Raw genomic sequence first — 14,274 nt, forward strand, 5'->3', positions numbered from 1 at the left:
TTTCCTTGGAAAAAACCAAGCTTCAAACACCTAAGTAAAAAAAAAAAAAATAAAAAAATTTGCCATTTCGCCCCCCCCCCCCTCTGGGTACTTGTAGTCATTGATCAGCAATGCAAATCCCACACAGTAACCTAGACTTGTTTCTGATTTCAATTACTTCTCCTCCCAGATTGCACTGTAGCAGCACATTCAGTTGTCCTGGTCTGAGCTAGAACAGAACTAATTCTGTCCAATGACTGATTTTGTAGCTCATCCTCTTCTAAGTACCTACACTTTCTGAAGTTAACAGCATGATTTTGTTTCTAATATTGATATTGTTCAATGTTTATAGTTTCTAGTAAGGATTGATATGCAGAAAGGTTCTTACTTATACTTGTGCCTGTGAAAACCAAGGTCACTGCTAAATCTTCTGTACAGCATTGGGGCTGCAATAAGAGGTTGCTCCTACAGAGAGGAGCAGACAGGACAGGTGACCCTGAACTGACCAACAAGGTATTCCATTCCATATGCATCATATTCAGTATAAAGCTGAAGGATCGCAGGTGTCAAGTTCTATTCTCTGGCATCCAAGAACTCTGTCCATTCTACCTTTGATCCCAATCTGTGTGTTTCTGAGTCCAGATCCAGAATCCAGCTCCTGAATCCAATTTTCATCTGTCATTGATTCCATGCTTCCTTAGTGCCTGCCCATAGCATCAGTGGTGACAGTGACATAATTGCCATCAGTAAGGTTGAGCTCAATACTGGATTCGTATATGATCGTTTCTATTTTCATTAAAGTTGTTTTACTTTTCTTTTCCAATACACAAGCCTCTCTTCCTTATTCTCTTTGTCTTCTCCTTTGGGAAGCCTGCCTGTCCAGCCTTAGCTCTTGACATCCATTCAGTAGTGTTTCATATTTGCTGAAGTGGAGGTAGCAAAAAGCAAAATGTGTCAGAATTCTCCACATTTCTGCTGTTAGCTCTAACTGCTGGAAGCCAGGAACTGGGAGTAATAATTTGGTGTAATAAAACCTATGACAAGTATAGTTTCTTTTCTTCCTGGAAACAGTCAGAGTATTTGTAGATGAATATTCCTGGTTTAGATTGTAATAGAAGTCTTCAATGAGTATTTTTATGTATTTTGTTTCCTTATTTTTCCCCCCATTGAACAAGAAAAATGTTGCTATTCTGGGCAGTATTCAAAACCTGTGTAGGTTTACAAAATATTAATTTCACTACTGAAAATATCAGAGGAATGAATTAAAAGCAGATAAAGCAAACATTAAGGTAAAAAGCATACTAAATGTATCACTTAATAACATTGAATGCAAATTCAGTGGGGAAAAATAACTTACTAGGTACAAATGTGAGTATTAAGGATGTTGAAGTGTAAAACAGAATATTAGAATATTACCAAGCAGATGCCACGAAGCTGTTAGAACTGCAGAAAATTATGGGCAGCAGACAACAGATATTCTTCTTGCTGCTGTTCAAAAAGGCTAACATAAGAGCCAAAGATCATTTTACAATTCACTAAATGTGAGTTTAACAAGCATTTACTTCTGAAGTCACGTACAATACAACAAACTGATGCTCACTAAACCTAATCACTACCAGTAAGACGTTGGCTTAAGTAAGATCTTCGGTAGAATGCATTGTGCTAGGGTTGCTTGTTAGAAATTGTACCTGATTACAATTTATTCTGGACAAATTTGATTTAAAATATCTCTGACCATATTTTCCACATGCACTTTATTTGTGTTGACTTATGGTGTTTCTTTTAGAATAGCAATGACTTAGCAGGGCTCATTAGCTGCCTAAAGAAGTGGACAAGCAACACTGTGGGGTGTTTTTTTTCAGAGTACTTGTGTGTCTTTATGCAAGTAATGAGCTCTGAAAATCTTGCTTAAGCATTTTACTTACTGCTCATTTATTTTATTCCCCTGGGTCAACAAGCTTCATCTACATCTCAAATTAATGTCTATGCTTCTTTTCCTCCCCATGTATTTTTTTGTTTGTTTGTTTCCCTCTAGTTTTATACCTAGATATCTCTGAGACAGTCCAAACCAAATTCCACTTAGGAAGAAAATAAATAAATAAAGGAATCCTCACTCACGTCCCAAGCAATATTTTACAAAACAGCAGTATTTATAACCAGTGAAAGCACTGAGAACATGCAAATTGTCACCTTTTAAATGCTTTGGATTTTTTATTACTTTTCCAAATGAAAATTAAACCCTGGTGCAAGGAATGTATATAACTTATAACTTTGAAATACGCTCCGCTATTAGCGCCCTTATTCTTAGGTGATGGTGCTTTAGAGAACCTCCCATCTTGATTAAGCATTCAATAGCATAGTGCTCTATGAAGCCTGGAGTGTAGTTCACACATTCTACACACAGAAGAATCAGCCTAATTTTTTGAGTTGTACTTGATGATTTCATCTGAGAAAACCTTGTTGTTAGGGCCAAAACACCCACAAAGCTTCATTTTTCAACTGGCTCCTGATAGAATTTGGTTCTTTGCATTGTATCTATGCCGGCAATCCAGACATTTATGCCAAGCTTTGCTTCATAGAGTCTAATTATGTCAATTTTTTCCCCCCTTTGAAATGTGAATTTCCTTAAGTAAGCTTTAATTATTTCTGTGCTGCCACTTCATCAGCTTCTTTTTCTAATGTTATATCTAAAACGGCGTTAATAATGGGAAATACAATCTGTCTGCAGTTGCTAGTGGGGAACTATTGAAAAAGTTTAATAGTAGCAGTATGGAAAACCACACCACACATACTTGATAGCTGTCCTCTAATGCTCTTACACATGAAGCTTGGCATGCAACTTATTGGCCTGCTCAGCAAGTCTCACCCAATGCTGAGAATTTCACTGATTAGTACATCATAAATTAAATTATACATCCTAGGGAAGAAATAAAACTATTCAGAAAATTCCTCCATCTCTTTTTAGCTTTACAGGGAGCCAAATGATATAAGTCTTCTTTTCACTAAAATAAAAATAGAGTATTTTCATTCTTCTCTAAAATTTGTGGCTGGAAATTAATCTACGCTACAGGCAATCCTCCTAGCCAAAAGCTTGGCTTCTTGCTGAAACAGGGACTCCTTTGGTGAAGAAACAGCCCGTGCTGAATTGCTACAAAGCTGCAATAAGACTACTGAGGAATAAGCTTACTTTAGGTATTTCCATATTAATTTACAGCTTTTAGTGCAGAAATCAAGTGTCAACATCACAAGCAGATCTGAAAGACTGAGTGTTTTGATCAGAACTAGTTAGCAGTTACCAATACTTTTTAAATACTTTAAATATATAGGATAACTTCCTAATCTACAGTATTGTGCTATCATGTGTCAGCAACAACAGCAACTTTTTCCTAGCTCCCTTTAGTTTCTTTCTGTACTCCTGCACTATGTGGAGCTACTGATAAGATTACCTATGTATCTAGTACACATTTTGTGATAAATCCTGCATCAAAATGCACAAAGCAAATTCTGAATTTATTACTTGAGTTTTCTTCCTTACTTTGCTATTTCAGTAAGCAGTTTGTCATAATTTCTTCTGTCCTTTATTGATAGGGCAGCAGCACAATACAACTGAATAAATCCTGATAGATTTTCTTTCTCAGAAATAGTCATAGTCTTCCACAGCCTCAGTTTCTAATCCCATCTGGGAAATAAGACTACTCCAGGAAATATGTGATCATCTGTTACTATTGACCTTTATAATGCACAATGGCATCACTTGGAACTCGATAAAGCCACAGAGCGAGAATCAACAGTGTACTGTTGCCACACAGTCCAAAGAAGAGCCTCTATTTCAATGCTGAAAACTGTGAAGAGGCTTCCAGCGTCCTGCCACATCTGGGACAAAAGGTATAGAAAGGGCAATGTAATCAGCAAAACAAGAAAAAGTGCAATGTGCTAAATTTTGCATGATTGTCATCATACCAATGCATAAAAAGATATATCAGTGGAAAATAAGTTTGAAGAATCGCCCTCTACATGTTATAAAAGCAGTAAGTGGTATTTTTTTCATATTCCATAATTTCAGCAAACACGACGTGTGACACTGATGTTGCTTGAGCACTACTTTAAATGCACACACTGGAAATTTGGGCAAACTTAAAAACTGAAAGAAGAAACAGTTGTGTGCCTAGTAAAGACAAAAATACAGTGACTCTGACAGCATAGACAGAACTGGAAAAGAAGTGCGTGGAAGAACTAGTAGTGAAATGGACACAGGGTTCTTCATGTAACTTTGTTCTTTGTGCTCAGGTAAATCTGTGTTCACCAATATAATGTTATCTAATAAAACTGGCCTTGTGATCATCATAAAGTTACAGTCTCTTGATGTTTATCTCTTCCACATCAAATGTAGTTTATATAAAGTGGTTATTTCAGCCATTTGGGGAAAGCTATTACCATTTTTCTAAGCAGAGTAAGAAAGAAATGCAATCATCATTATTGTTCAACAGATGCTGCAAGGCTCAGGAGGCACACAGCACCCCATTCAGTGTGGTGACAGGCACTTTGCTTTCCACTCACAGTGCCAGTGAATATTAAGCTACAATAAAGAAGCAGATCAAATGTAATCAGAGAGGGACTATTTACTCACTGAGATTGTAAATATTATTGTATGACCACTGCCCAACTGCCTGTTAAAATTTCAGGGACCATCTTAACTGACCCAGGGTTTTGAAAACAAACCAAAATGCCTGTTATTCGCACAGTTGCATCAGGAAATCCATTCACCAGAGGTATTACTGCAAGTAATTCTGACTAACAAGGCAATTGCATTGCAGATCATAGTGGGCCCAAGGGGAGGAATCGTTTTTTGAGTTTCAGATATGTCATAAATCTTTCCACAAGCTTTTATAAATCCTAATCAAAATATACATTGTCCAACATTGTTCCATGTCAGTTATCTTATATTTGAAATACCATTTGTGCCTCTGGATATGCAACTGCAGTCAAAATAAAATAAGAAAAAAGAAAAAAAGGGAGTTCTTGTCTAAGAGACAGATCTAGTTTACAAATTCACAATTAAAACATAGCAAAAAGACCACTTCCATTATTGTAAATTAAAGTTCTCATTAATATCATTAAAGTGTCAAAATAGGGAGTGTGAAGAAGCCAAGTCTTGAATAACAGAAGATGCTAATTCACATCTTGAGTTCTCTTAACTGGCTATTTTCTCTCCCTATATGACTCACTTATGTAGGTAAGACAGAATAAAACAACAAAAACCCTTCACATTTCTTTTAAACCATGAACAGGAAAATTGAGCAATATCTTGACTTAAAAACAGCATTACTTTTTTAAAGTTTCATGTTTTAAAAAGGCTTGTATTGTTGGATTTTTTGGTTGCACATTTCTTAGCAAGCTGGCCATTACATCTATGTAACTTATTTGTGTGCCTTCTGGCTTTAAGCAGGAGCAGAATGAACAAATATTCTTGACTTCCACAAGACAGAACCCAGGGGATGTATCTACTTTTCCTAAACAGCATCAAGAGGATATATTAAAAGTTTTCACAAAGTTATATTTGAAAGTAAGGAACAAAGAGGAAAAGAGGTACACTTGGGAGGAAGTAAAAGTAGAGAAAATGGTGTCAGTAAAAAGAGAGAAAATTGGAAAGGGAAGCAAAGGATGTGCAGCTTGCTCTGTTTTCTCATTCTCACTCTACGTGCGGCCCACATCAATCCTTTACTCACAGAGATTAAAAGCTGCAGACTCTTACAAGTACAGGGAAATGCTCTGCCTTCATATTCACAGATGTTTTAGGTTTCTTTTCATCTAAAATAACATCAGCAACATTGAAAGTCATCTCCTTGTGGATGGGAAACTTTATAGAGATGATTAGTAGAGAGAGGAATCAGGGAGTTTTACCAGTACAAATTTTACACAGGGCATTACAGACCTTTTGCCAACACATATCAGCACAGATTTTCCAGTTTCATTTCCCACATTAAACAAGCTGAAACAGAAGGCAAAAATAGCTAGAAAACCAGTCTTCAAATGACTCAAATAATAGCATTTTATCAGAATTCTTCAAAGCAGGACAGAAAAAAGGGGGGAAAAAGAGATTTTGTGAGTGATCTAGGTGCAAAAGAAATGGCTTTGAACTACAAAATATCCTCACTCATCTGAACAATTAGTACCCTCTGAGGAGACAAATTTGCACTGAATGAGCTGATTGATGAAAAACTACAGGGGCAAGGAGCACATGTATCAAAATGGGTGTTATTCAGTCTGAAGATTCATTTTAGTGTGTTGCAGCAAGGAAATATTGGTGTGGGGGGTTTTTTTGGAACACAGTCCTATGTGTCAATACCCTTTTAAAAAAATAATAGAAACAGTATAAGTTACTATGTCTCCAAACTCTTCCTAGAGCTACTTCTTTTTCAGCTATTCTGAGGATTAAAGCAGATCCCTGTTGCCTCAAGCATTCAGCAAAGACCATAGGTTTAGTCTCAAACAAGCTGGTTGTTTACACAACTTCTCAAGCGTCAGGAACAGTTTACAAATACAGAACTTTTATCTGCTGATAAATATCACAGTTTGCATTATGGCTGCACAGCAGCTTGTATGATACACTGCTGTATCTGAACAGCTGTTTTTGCCATGCTGCCTAGTCTGGTGTCAGCACACTAAGGTTTTAGGAAGCTATTTTCAGCATTGGATACGGTGCCCAAAGTCCAAAGCATACCAACAATCACAAGAATTGCAGCTTTCAGGAAAACATCAAGTCATCAAGTTTGAGTTAACAGTGTTAGCTTTACATCTCCCTATAATGCTTGTAAATGATGCAAAAATGATATGTGGATATTACACAAATAGGATGTTCAAGAGGGGACTGGACGTGGAACTTGGTGCCATGGTTTTGTCATGAGGTCTGTGGTGATAGGTTGGACTTGATCTTTGAGGTCTCTTCCAACCTTGGTGATTCTGTGTGACAGGTGCACTTGGAAACTCTGCAAAATGGGAGCACAACAGTGCTGTACTAAAACTAGCAATTCTTAGTGTTTAGAATTACTTCAAATTTTTGAAGTGCCTTTTGGAATGGAATACTGCATATTAAAGTACATTTCTCACAAAGTGTGCCTATGTGATTGCTATCGCCTCCCTGCAAGCATGAACAAATACCAGGGGACCCCAGAAAGGGAAGAGTGAAGAACTCTCCCTCAACCCACTGGTTTGCTCTGAGGTGTGAGCAGAGAGATGGTTTGGACCTCTTGCTGAGCTTTGCATCTTCTCACCAGCTTTTAACAGTATATTGCTTAACATATCTACTGGTTCATTTTGCCTCTGTCTATAATGTCAAAGCCTTTAAACATGCAAGTAGTTTACATTTCTTTTGCAAGAGCCCTCTATAACCAGATAAAGCATGCTTTGGGATCAGCTGAACATTGTTCTAGTTCACTGCTTATTTCTTACAATCAGCCTGCAAATTTCCCTGAAGTCACTCAACATCATCAGATGTCTTAAGTAACCCAAAATATATTAGCAACGTGCTGAAGATTATCTCCTGTCAGCAAAGGTATTCCTAACATAGGGTAATTAGAAGTTCAATTAAAATCAGTCTGTGATCTCCTCATCATTATAAATACCATTTTTAAACATAAATTTGTCAATGTCTGCTCTTGCAGACATCATGTCCATTTGCAATAGCTTTCTTGTGCAGAACTGGAAACTGGACATGAAGGATAAACAGATACACTGCATAGCTGGGAAGGTCTAACTGAATGTACAGACACCATTCTGCCGCAACGAGACATTTCAGATCTCTGGGTTAGGAACCTAGTAATTACATTTAGATGACTATCAATGCACACATGTGCAATAAAAACACCATCTCAGACCTTAGGCAAGGTCTTTCACTTTCTAAGTGCTTTCACAGCTAGTGTCAGCATGGCTCATCTCCCTACCATGCCAATCAGTTAGTGCTGGGGTTTTCTTTTAATAATAATTTAAAAAATCTTATTCCTTAATCTACAAAGAAATTTTTAAAAAGGATTTTATTTTCTGAAAGGAAACAAACACGATACAATACTTGCCCATAACACCTGGAATTTCAGAAGATAGCAGGATTCAGAGACAGATTAAAATTTCTCAATACTGTAGAACTATGTTTTGCCACGCCAAGGATGTTGCTGCCCTCTCCATAGCACAAAAGCCCCTGAGGATTTCCAGTAATTGCAGAGCAGGTACTCGGAGAAGGATTTGCAGATCTCTAAGGTTACTAGTTAGAAGTGAGATTTTGCTGCTGCTGCTACTCTCAAACTCAGGTAAAGCAAAAAGTGGGAAGAATAAATATCATCTGCTAATGAACCTGAACAAATGTTCTTGGTGCATTAATAAGTAATGCGTTTAAGAAAATGGGAAGTGGGAATAATCTGTTCACAAGAGCTAACATTCAAGCATTTTTCTACTTCATTTATTAATATTGGCTTTCAAAATGTCACTTGAACACTGAGTATCTGCTGCCACAGCTCTTGGACACGCTTCCTCCCATGTACTTCAGCCCCTAAGCACTTTGGCATTGAGAGTGTTACTTCTGCTCTAGACTTAATCAGCGCAGTTCCAAATAAGAAAGGTTTTGCAAATATCCCTGAAGGAATGTTTCCATTAAGCTGTCACTGCCTTACTAACTACATTGCAATAATGGACACATACTTGAGGACCTCCCATATGAAGATAGACATCAAACAGTAGGTCTGAGTTCCCTCTTTCAGTTTGGTGAGGTGTTTTTTTTAGGTGTATGCGGCACATTGTATTTTGAATTTACTTTATCAAATATTGAATATGGAAGAAGCTAAACCTTCTCTGGTCATAGTCTGTATGACAATTATTTACCTTAAAATCAGATGGCTAATTGATTACTTAATATACTCTGACATTTCGCTGTCAAAACTACAGTGAAAAAAGAAAAGAAAAAAAGAAACAAAGCGTCATCAGTTTTTATTTTTTGTCAGAATATTGCACGAGAAAGATTAAAATTAACTGTTTTCAAGAGTATCATGGCAGAGTGCTTACTGAATGCATAATTTATGAGCTTTGCAGCTGTTTTAATTTAGCATGAAATAAGGCAGAAGCAACTTTGCAAAGAGAAAATAAAGGGTCTTATATTCTACAGCCTCAGTTCTTCAGCAAGATCACTAAGTGGGGATGGAAATCCACTGACGCTGTACTGCTGTTAGTGCAATGAATTTCTGGCGTTGAAGTGTTCTGTTGTTTTTCTACTGAAAAACACCTTGTGCTGAAGTATGAAAAAGACATTATTTGTAGTAGATGTAGAACTACTTGTAACTCCTCCTGAAAATTCAAGCTTAGAGTGTCTATTTAACACAGTTCCTTTGATCTATTTACCTCATGAAACAGAAACACTCATGTACATTACTAAGATGCAAATTAAGACATAGCAAAGGATAAAGTAATTACTAGGCAAGAAAACTGATCAAAAGAATTGTTAACAGAGACTGCTGTGATGTGAATACTATTTATGAATATGCAACTTATCTTATATATGACCTTGAGGACACAGAGAACATTTAGGGATGAATGCTTTGGCCTTTATATCTCTCCAGCTCCAGAGAACAGATTGCATGTATCCTTAGACATTTCAATGACAAACATTAACACAAATGAGAAACACAACAAATTGAAGATTTACTAAAATCCACATGAGAAAATTAGAAATTTACTTCTTGCTTTGACTGAAGTAGCTCCACATATAGATTCCTCAATAACTGGAAGTGATAATATAGGACATTAATTCCTAGACTACTGAAAATTATAGCCCCAGTGTCAAGTTCAATGAATTGCTTAGTAGTACCTATCAAGAGTTAAACTAGATTTCCAAAACAACATGCATGCTAGCATTACCAGGAGCTACATGATATATTTAAGGGGGTATCAACCAAGTCTGAGGTTACCTATGTCTCTCTATATATTATAGGACTTTGTAGGCTGGATTCATATCTCCTTCCTGTGAAAAATCTACTAGAGCTCAGGAAACAATTTTCAGTGATCCCTTGTCAGTGGAAGGAAAGAAAGAAGAGAACTCAGGGCAGGCTTTGTGGCTAGCAAGAAAGATGCAGACAGAGGTGTAAAAATATCTTCAGAATAGCTTCGCATCTCACCATTTTGCACCCAAACACAAGAAGACTCAGAAAGACAAACTAAGCTAGAAGAGGCATGATACATTGAACAAAACCCTTGCAGTTGTCCAAGTGTACAAGTATAGCTTGCAAAGGTTGCTTCTAAAATATGACTCGGTGTACTCCAGCAAAAATCAGCATCTGACTAGTCTTGCCCTGATCAGAGTTTAAACCTTCTCTGCATAAGCTAAGTGGATTGGAAAGAGTTTGAAGATCAGGTGATAACTGCAGTGTGTCACTTGAGAGACAAAGGAGGAAATCTAAACAGAAAGCAGAAGAGATACAAGCAGATGGAATTAGGGTGGCTTAAAAGTGATGCTGAATACAATCACAAAGCCAAGCAGAGAAACACTCAGGTTCTGGCACATGACAAATGGTTACTGTGTGGGTGTAGAAAAGAAAAAGAATAAGAATAAAATCCAAAAATGCATATGGAGAATTCACAAATTTTTAAGTCTCCAGAGTCCATCAAGATACCTTATATGACATTTGAGACTGCACAGAATTTTCAGACATTATTTGTACATTTCTTTAGGAACTTTAGAATATCTAAAAATACATTTTGAAAATCATGGGTTAGTGTCAGGAGAGATTTTCATGCTGAATGTGTATAATATGCAGGGCTTAATCTAAATCATTGGTTAGGTTATTTTTCTTTTCTTTTTATGGGATAATTACTTCAATGTAATTAAGTAACGTCTGGTCTTTGTGACTAACACTCCACATGTTGCCACAGTGGTGAAATAAATATTGCTGTAGCAAATACAAAATGGCATCCCCACCCTCAGGAATAAACATCCACCTGAATCAACATTTCTTTTCCAAAAGCCCGATTATATAATTCAGGTGACCTAATTCTGTGAGTTTCCAAAATGCAATTTCTCTTTAAGCCAACCTTTGGCATCTGTCAAAGTTACTGCACTCTGTTACTGAGATCCAGCAACTGGCTTATGATTTCTGCTTCTAAGCTTTGTCAATGCTAATATCTCCTTGACCTACCTGCAAATCAGTAGCTTACAGGACTGATCAGCCACTATCAGGACACTACACAGATAAAACATTGAGATGAGTACAGCACAGATCACAAGAGCTGGCTATATTTCTTTCCAGTCCAGACTTAACAAAATGCCTTTCCACTAGAACAGATCAACTGATTACACTGAGGTTTGGTTTTGCTCCCACAGTCAAACTGTTAAGCAAAAACATTCTTAATGAAAGTCCCAATTGCTCCAGTTAGATAACGAATGATTTAAAGAGAACATTTTGGATATTATGTAATGAAGCTAATGGAAAAGATGCAGAACAGAATACAGTCAAAGACAACTGGATATAAGCTGACCAGCTATGAAATTATACTGTAAAGAAAAAAAAGAGAAAAAGGAAATTTTTGTGTATTTTAAAGTTTCCTCCCTCTAGGGAGCAAATTAAGTTGGGAAATAAAAGCCTCTCTGGAACAGTCCACAAAACTTTTGAAATCAGAATAGAGAGTTATTTGGATTTCTCAACCTCTCTAAGAAGCAGTGCCATTACCTCCTTTGTGTAGCTGAATATTTAAAGTTTTGCAAAACAAATATCTAACAGTCTGACTAAACTGACTGGTGGGGAAGGTAAGTTCAATGACTGCGTGCAATAGTTTGATGTCTCTCTTGTGCTTGTCATTCTGCCCCTGTACTCAGCACTGGGCAGGCCATACCTTGAGTACTGTGTCCAGTTCTGAGCCCCTCAGTTTTGGAAATATGTTGACTTGCTGGAATGTGTCCAGAGAAGGGCAACAAAGCTGGGGAAGGGTTTGGAGCATAAGCCCTATGAGAAGAGGCTGAGGGAGCTGGGGTTGATTAGCCTAGAGAAGATACGGCTCAGAAGAGACCTTATTGCTGTCTACAACTACCTGAAGGGAGGTTGTAGACAGGTGAGGGGTTGGTATCTTCTCCCAGGCAAGCAGCACCAGAACAAGAGGACACAGTGTCAAGCTGTGCCAAGGGAGGTTTAGGCTGGATGTTAGGAAGAAATTCTTCACAGAAAGAGTGATTGGCCATCGGAATGGGCTGCCCAGGGAGGTGGTGGAGTCACCATCACTGGAGGTGTTTAAGAAGACACTGGGTGAGGCACTTGGTGCCAAGGTTTAGTTGATTGGATGGTGTTGGGTGATTGGTTGGACTCGATCTCAAAGGTCTTTTTCAACCTGGTTAATTCTATTCTATTCTATTCAATCCACCACATTCTTCTGGGAACAGTGACAGAACAGCTCTGACCCATCTAGGCACAGCATGATGAATAATCTAGCTCTCCAAAATCCCTTTTATTTTGATCCTTTTGTACTACTACTGAGTACTCTTCAAATCAGAGAAGCATTTTAAGAAGTCAGGTAAGAGAAAGTGTAGAAGGATACACTTGACACAGTGTCCCTATCATTGCTAAACACCAGGAGCATTCATACTGTTAACACCAATGTTTATTTGAATATGACACTATTTGCAGAGGGGGATAACTTAGTAAGGACCAAATTTTGGAAGAATCTTGCTCCACAATAAACTGCCATAAGCATCCTCAACTTAGGATTCTCCTTGTGCATTTTCTGTTCATGAGCTTCACCCAGCTGAAGCCCCAGCTTCAGGAAGTGCCTCATGTCTGTGGAGAGGGGTGGTGAAGCTGTAAGGACCAGGGAAGGATCAGTAGTCAGAAAAATGTCTGTAAGCAGTCCTATTGCTCTGCTTCATTGTGAAGGTCAGCATTCTGCAGAGCATATCCAGGGGACTGTTATGATCGTATGAAGGTTATTAATATTCAATAGGTGGAATGAATAATTAAAAAAATAATAAATTTATTAATAAAAAAAAATCCTGTGGAAAATATTAATAAAACCTATTTACTGGTTCACAGTATTCAGCTGTGGAACAGATATCTCACCAGCAGGAACATGTAACAATTTAAACGATATGAGCAAAAATCCAGACACAACAAATGGCAATTTTAACTGTAAAAAAACACTAAAAGAGAGAACAGCAACATGCTGGAGATTGCCCATAAGGGGTGAGGGAACTCCAGAACTCTCTAGGGCAGCAGACTTTTAACAGATGCTTATAAAAATCAGATTTTTGCAATTACTCACTGGTCGTGGTACCACGTAGCACGCGTGGGGATTTAAACAAAACCAAAACGGTGTTGACCACGTGAAAGCTGCAGGAACAGTGTCACTTTTTGTTAGCTTCTGCAGCTTGTTGCTGTAGCACATGCAGGGTTTATCTCTGAAAGCTTTGTAGTTGAAAGCTTTGTAGAAAAGAGGTTGCTGCTGAGGCTTGCAGGGCTTGTCGGCTTTGTAGCTTTGCCTATAGAGGTTCTTTAGCTGCAACCTTCACAGCAGTTCTTGTTGCTTCTTCCAATAAAACAAAACTGTCCTGGGGTTCATCTCGTGGCCCGGCAAGACACGTCCCTTCTGTTCCTGGGCTTTACAACACATACAGTGAGGAGTCTTGCAGTCTGGGTAAACGGAAGCACAGCTCGCATTCCAAGCAAGGCTTGTGACTTCTCCCAGAGTTTAGACAACTGCAAGGCAAGGCAAGGCACTGGCTCTTGGGCTGGTATTTATAGATTTCCTGAGACAATGATGGCCAATGATAACAAAGATTAAGAGATAAAAACCTGACATTTTAACCTATAGAGTAAGTTTCCTCCAAACTTGGCCAAAGGCACACATACCTGGCCCACTTGGACTCCAGGGCATGTTCAGACAAGCCTGGGCAACATGGGCAATTTCCTCAAAAAACAGAGCTGCTGCCCCTGCCCCATTGTCTGATTCAGAGCATTTTTGAAGCTTTTGTCCCTTCCAGACAGGGATAAGTCACTCTCCTGCTTAAGATTTCTTTTTTTTTTTTTTTGGGAGGAGCTGCTAAAAACCTACTAAACACCTACTAAAAAGGGAGGGTTTTCTACTATTTGAACCCTTGCATTGCAGAACATACAGAGAACTGTTATTTCTGTCATTAGGGGATCATTCACCTTATAAATACCTGAGCTCACGCTTGTAACTTGTTGGCCAGCTGTTTGTATGAGACAGGAAAGAAAGGGGAAAACCCAAAGTGTGATTTAGGTGACTCTGTTATAGCTGGCAAATTATGGATAGAAA

The sequence above is a fragment of the Dryobates pubescens genome, chromosome 8, assembly GCF_014839835.1.
Source record: "Dryobates pubescens isolate bDryPub1 chromosome 8, bDryPub1.pri, whole genome shotgun sequence".
NCBI classification, from domain to species: Eukaryota; Metazoa; Chordata; class Aves; order Piciformes; family Picidae; genus Dryobates; species Dryobates pubescens.